The 7,085-nt window shown below is 38.0% G+C and overlaps 1 pseudogene; it reads left to right on the top strand.

Moving 5' to 3' along the window:
- Positions 1 to 759: 759 nt before the first annotated feature.
- Positions 760 to 6,822, top strand: LOC117620755 (annotated as a pseudogene).
- The last annotated feature ends 263 nt before the right edge of the window (positions 6,823 to 7,085 follow it).

Here is a 7,085-nt window from a genome sequence, read left to right on the forward strand (position 1 = left end):
AGAACCCCAAATCAAATTATAACTTCCCTTCGCTAAACAGTAAGTCACCCTGTTTTTCTTCCTATAAGAGCGTAGCAACTACACAACAAAGATGCCATTGGATGTAGAACAAAGAGAGAAGATTTTTGGAGAAGTATGACTACAGTCGCATAGTCCATTTCAATACGCAAGTTCAAGGCGCATGTCATCTTTTAACTTGACACTACTACTAGTACTACTACCATGCATAACGGATGCCCGCACTAAAGTTTTCTTCCTTTCATGTTTTCTAAATAATCAAATTGCTATTGGTTTCTCAGTGACGTTGGTTGTTGGTAACTTGGGAATATTTGAGAGTGGATTGATCATTAGTGTGCGGTTAAAAATATGAAAAAAAGAGAGGTGGAAATTTGTTTTTGTTGTTGTTCTTACATTACATGTCCAGTACTAGTAGGCATTTAAAACTTAATAAATTATTTAAAATAGAATAAAACTTGGATTGTGCAATCAAGTGGGACTAAATAAAGAAATGCACTTTTACAATGCCTGAAATATATGATCATGTGAATTGCAGAGACAAGCAAAAGTCTGAAAACATTGTTTAAAATAGTAATGCAAGACAAAAAATTGCATCTCAAACCTGTCCATACAATCAAACAAAGGAAATGAAACAAGATGCTGATGTGAGGGCTCTCTTAAGGATTCTAAAGAGGCCTGTTTTGGTGATTATGAGAGAGGAACTTAAGGGGGTACTTGTTTCTTCCAATGAAATTGCATTGACATTTTTGCTCCTCCCACATAGTTGGGGGTGCTGCAGAGAAACAAGTTAAGTTAACCGCACAAGTTGCTACAAATTTATGGCTTCTTTGAGGAGTTCACTTGGTAAGTAACCCATATGATTTTTTATTTTTTATATTTATCTCTTAGTTTCTTGTGTTTATATGGTATATGATATGATGAATTGGCTAATAAAATTTTATGTTTCCATATTGAAGTGAAATTAAATTTCTTGGTATTGGAAAAACTTCATCAGTCTGGCTTTACCTTTTTGCCTTCTTTCTGTTTGATGCAATGTCTCCCTTTGGCTGTATAAATAAATTATATTTACACACACAATTGCATGCACTTCTTCACATTTACTTATGTTTTCCAACTTATATGATGAATATTCTGATATGTTCTTCCATCCAATGGATTTATTGTAGGGAGTACTTTCTCACGGATGTGTGATGGAGAATTTGATTTGGGTTCTTACTGCACTCAAACAACTATCATTAACGTCGTAAATCTGCTCTTCGCCTTTCTTTTTTGCCTATTTATGCTCATAAATTTCATAAGAAAACGTCATATAATAGGTAATGATCCCAACAGAAGGGACCAACTCTCTGTACTTGTTTCAATCTGTTGCGCTCTTACCAGCTTTGCATATTTTGCTGCCGGTTTATGGGATCTAATAGCCCGAAGTGTTGAATCCAATCACTTTGGCTGGTTGGATTACTTTGTCCAAGGACTAATTTGGATTTCATTCACAGTTTCCTTGCTTGTTCAAAGGTCCAAATGGATCAAAGTTCTAAACTCTGTTTGGTGGGTGTCCTCCTTCTCATTGGTCTCGGCTCTAAACATCGAAATGTTTTTAAGAACCCATGACATTAACCTTTTTGACATACTGTCATGGCTAGTGAACTTTTTACTTCTCTTGTGTGCTTTTAGAAACCTGAGTCACTTTGTTTATCAACATACCCAAGTTAACAGTCTATCTGAACCTTTAATAGCAACAAAGTCTGCTAGAAAGAGCCAGCAAACAGATCTAGATCATTCCAGCTTCCTTAGCAAATTGACATTTTCTTGGATTAATCCTTTACTAAACTTGGGTTCCTCAAAAACATTAGCTCTTGAAGACATACCTTCTCTGGTTTCAGAAGATGAAGCAAATTTGGCATACCAGAAGTTTGCTCATGCATGGGATTCACTGTCAAGGGAGAAGAGCTCAAGCAGTTCAGGAAACCTGGCTCTCCGAGCGATAGCAAAAGTTTACATGAAAGAAAACATATGGATAGCTTTTTGTGCTTTCCTCAGGACCATTTCAGTTGTAGTATCTCCTCTTATACTATATGCTTTTGTAAATTATTCAAATAGTGACAAGGAAAGTCTCTCTGAAGGCATCACTATAGTGGGGTGTCTAATTCTTACCAAGTTGGTTGAGTGTTTGAGCCAGAGACATTGGTTTTTTGATTCAAGGAGGTCTGGAATGAAGATGAGGTCAGGTTTGATAGCGGCAATCTATCAAAAACAGCTGAAGCTTTCTAGTTTGGGAAGGAGAAGGCACTCAGCTGGGGAGATTGTAAATTATATAGCAGTTGATGCCTATCGAATGGGAGAGTTCCCATGGTGGTTCCATTCAACATGGAGCTATGCCCTGCAACTATTCCTCTCTGTTGGTGTTCTTTTTGGGGTGGTAGGTCTTGGTGCTCTTCCTGGTTTGATTCCTCTCATCGTTTGTGGTCTCCTGAATGTGCCATTTGCAAAGGCAATTCAAAAGTTTCAGTCCCAGTTCATGATAGCTCAAGATGAGCGACTGAGAGCCACTTCTGAGATCCTGAACAGCATGACATTAAGTTACAATCCTGGGAAGAGAAGTTCAAGAGTCTGGTTGGTTCCCTTCGTGACCGTGAACTCAAATGGTTGGCTGAGTCACAATTTAAAAAAGTTTATTGCAATTTACTATATTGGTTGTCACCTACCATCATCTCTTCATTTATCTTTATGGGATGCATCCTTTTTCAAAGTGTCCCTCTAAATGCAAGTACAATATTCACAGTTCTAGCTTCATTAAGGAGCATCGGAGAACCTGTCAAAATGATACCAGAGGCTCTTTCAGTAATGATCCAAGTCAAGGTCTCATTTGACCGGCTAAATGCTTTCTTGGTCGACGACGTGCTGAATGATGATCAAATAAGGAACTTAACATCACATAAATCAGATGAAAGCTTAAGAATTGAAAGAGGCATTTTCAGCTGGTATCCTGAATCAACAGTTCCAACTTTGAGAGATGTGAATATAGAAGTGCAAAGGGAGCAGAAAGTTGCAGTTTGTGGACCAGTTGGAGCTGGAAAATCATCACTGTTATATGCTGTACTTGGAGAGATGCCAAAAATTTCAGGAACTGTGAGTTTAATTACAGATGAAAATATTTTATATACTATCATGCACCAAGTTTTTTCAAAAATTTCAGTTGCTTACTTTTTTATTGCTTGCAAGCAGGTTGATGCATTTGGAACTATAGCCTATGTTTCTCAGACTTCTTGGATACAAAGTGGGACGGTTCGTGATAACATACTTTATGGGAAGTCAATGGACAAGAACAAATATGAGAAGACCATAAATGCTTGTGCTTTGGATAAGGACATTAATATTTTTGACCGTGGTGATCTTACTGAAATAGGCCAGAGGGGAATTAACTTGAGTGGAGGACAGAAGCAGCGGATTCAGCTGGCTCGAGCTGTCTATAGTGATGCTGATATCTTTCTCCTTGATGACCCCTTCAGTGCAGTGGATGCACATACTGCTGCAATTCTATTTCATGTAAGAAAAACAAATTCAAGGGTTTTATGAAGTACAATAAGAAAATTTAGTCATGTTGTGCTTTTAGGAACCGTTTACTCAATTTGAATGACTTTTGCAGGACTGTGTCATGGGTGCTCTAGCAAAGAAAACTGTAATTCTGGTGACTCATCAAGTTGAATTCCTCCCAGAAGTTGATAATATTTTGGTATGTTATTATTAGTACACATTCCAATTTTATTTGTGGTTAAGTTTTAAATGTGTTATTTATGATCCCCCAATGAGTATTTGGTAATATAAGTAAGAAACACATGCACATATAATTTCATTTCCAGGTAATGCAAGGTGGACAAATTACACAATCTGGAAGCTATGAGAGTCTTTTGACAGCTGGAACAGCATTTGAGCAGCTTGTGAATGCTCACAGAGATGCAGTAACAACATTAGGACCTTCAAATTATCAAAGCCAAGAAGATATGATTCAGCTAGAGGAGTCTCACATGACTTATGTCACTGGAAAGAACAGTGGAGGGGATATTTCTTTGAAGGGTGTACCGGGGGTGCAACTAACTGAAGAAGAAGAGAAAGAGATTGGTGATGATGGATGGAAGCCCTTCTGGGATTATATTATTGTTTCTAAAGTAACACTTCTTCTGTGCTTAGGGGTAATAGCACAATTTTGTTTTATTGGTCTTCAGGCTGCTGCAACTTATTGGTTAGCTCTAGCCATTCAAATTCCTAATATAACCATTGGCATGCTGATTGGTGTTTATACTGCAATTTCAACACTTAGTGCTGTCTTTGTGTATCTAAGGACATGCTTTGCAGTCCATATGGGATTAAAAGCTTCTAGAGCCTTTTTCTCTGGTTTCACTGATGCTATCTTTAAGGCTCCCATGCTGTTCTTTGACTCAACCCCCGTTGGGCGGATTTTGACACGAGTAAGTACATCCAATCTTTAACATCACCGGAAAAAATATACTCCCCACTTTCGTTGTAGGTGTACTACAAGTACTTATTTTCAGAATTCATTCAGTATTTCTAATTTTGCAGGCTTCATCAGATTTAAGTATTTTGGATTTCGACATACCTTTCTGCATTATCTTTACTGTCTGTGCTGTCATTGAACTGCTGACAACGTTTGCAATTATGGCTTCTGTCACGTGGCAAGTTCTCATTGTAGGCATTCCAGCCATGGTTGCTGCAAAACATGCTCAGGTGGATTGGAATATCAATTTCTTAATTTTCTCTCTCTTTTTCTTCACCTGTATATGATGGAAATAACTTTTTTGTTTTGTTCCAAGGTCTATTATCTAGCCTCTGCTAGGGAACTAATAAGAATCAATGGAACCACCAAAGCTCCTGTTATGAATTATGCAGCCGAAACATCACTCGGAGTGGTCACCATTAGAGCTTTTAAAATGGGAAACAGGTTCTTCCACAACTACTTAAAGCTAGTTGACACAGATGCCAGACTGTTCTTTCATTCTAATGCAACCATGGAGTGGTTAATTATAAGGACAGAAGCACTTCAGAATTTGACCTTTTTTGTGGCTGCTTTTTTCCTTGTTTTTCTCCCTAAGGGTTATGTTGATCCAGGTATCTATAAGCGAGGTCCATGTTTCACAAAATCGAATTTTAGGTTTTTAACATTTGTCTTTGTTTTGTGAATGTCTGCAGGGCTTGTGGGACTTTCTCTTTCTTATGGCTTATCATTAACTGTGACACAAATTGCCGGGACTCGATGGTATTGTAACTTATCAAACTACATAATCTCAGTTGAAAGGATAAAGCAATTCATGCAGATTTCACCAGAGCCTCCAGAAATTGTGGAGGACAAGAGGCCACCATCTTTATGGCCTAACAAGGGTAGGATAGAGCTGTATTCTCTGAAGGTAAGATGTTCAAAATCATGCAGATGAACTTCCTCATTGGAGTTTCTTAACCACCTTATCATCTGATCATAAAAAAATCTAATTACTAATCATTTGCTTTCGTTGGTTAAAGATAAAATATCGTGCAAATGCTCCTCTAGTTCTGAAGGGAATCACATGCACATTCAAAGGAGGAACTAGAGTAGGAGTTGTGGGAAGAACAGGAAGTGGAAAAACTACACTCATAAGTGCTTTGTTTCGCTTAGTAGAGCCGGTGAGTGGTACAATTACTATAGACGGCATTGACATCTGCTCTCTAGGTCTAAAAGATTTGAGAATGAAGCTCAGCATCATCCCTCAAGAACCAACTCTTTTCAGGGGTAGCATCCGAACCAACTTGGATCCTCTAGGCCTTTACTCCGATGACGAAATATGGAGAGTGAGCTAATTGACTCTAGTTCTGATGAAAAGGCTTTTCCTGCATAATTTTTACATTGTTTCTCAGCAAGTTTTACTGATGAAGTTAATGCATCATTTAATGTTTAGATGTACTTCAGTTTTGTCCTAATACATTATGGATGACTTTAATCATTTATTTGTAGGCTCTAGAGAAGTGTCAGCTCAAGGCAACAGTCAGTAGCCTACCTAATCTTCTAGACTCATCTGGTGAGTTTATGACGTTCCTTAAAAACAAATGAGAAAATATATGCTAAACATCTTACTTAAGCACTCAACTCCATCAAGTATATATTGAGGTTGTGAATAATGCTGTTTATGTGACTAAAATGATTTGAACAGTAAGTGATGAAGGGGAAAATTGGAGTGCGGGACAACGCCAGCTCTTTTGCCTTGGCAGAGTCCTTCTCAAGAGGAACAGAATTCTAGTTCTAGACGAGGCTACGGCGTCCATTGATTCTTCGACAGATGCCGTTCTGCAGAGAATCATCAGGCAGGAATTTGCAGAATGCACTGTAGCTCACAGAGTTCCAACCGTTATAGACAGTGACATGGTCATGGTCCTCTCCTATGGTAAGCTTTTATATGTTCCAGTTATCTCTTTATCACAGAATTTCAATCAAAACTGCAGGGCCTGTGACCTTGTGATATTTTTATATGAAGCCTATTGCTAATATGCAGGGTGGTTTAATTTGTTTGTGTGTGTTTATAGGGAAGCTGGTGGAGTATGAAGAGCCTTCAAAGCTCTTGGATACCAACTCCTACTTCTCCAAGCTTGTAGCTGAATATTGGTCAAGTTGCAGGAGAACCTGATGCCCGAACAAATCTATCTAAAGAAAAGAAAACAGATTTATTAAATCATTTTATAGTAATTTGTAACTATTTGATTTGAAATTTGCTGTTGGAATTGCTCTTGGTCTGAAGAAAATCTTGTCCTCACTTTAAAATTGGATCATAGGCCTTAGCAGATTTGGAGATGAACACAAAGGAGTTCGGAGATTTTGAAAGACCAATGGGAAAGAAAGGTGAGAAACGAAAGCTCAAGTAACAAACAAGTAAACGCCTGAAAACTTCATTTAAGTTGATGCTACAAAAAAATTAAGACCAAAAAAAAAAATTTAGTTACTTGCATCATCAATGACGTCAGCAAACCCATGCAAGATTTGCCTTTGGACTTGCCCAGGCTTGTGGCCCCTATCAACTGCCTGGTCTTGC

The sequence above is a fragment of the Prunus dulcis genome, chromosome 3, assembly GCF_902201215.1.
Source record: "Prunus dulcis chromosome 3, ALMONDv2, whole genome shotgun sequence".
Classification (NCBI taxonomy): domain Eukaryota; kingdom Viridiplantae; phylum Streptophyta; class Magnoliopsida; order Rosales; family Rosaceae; genus Prunus; species Prunus dulcis.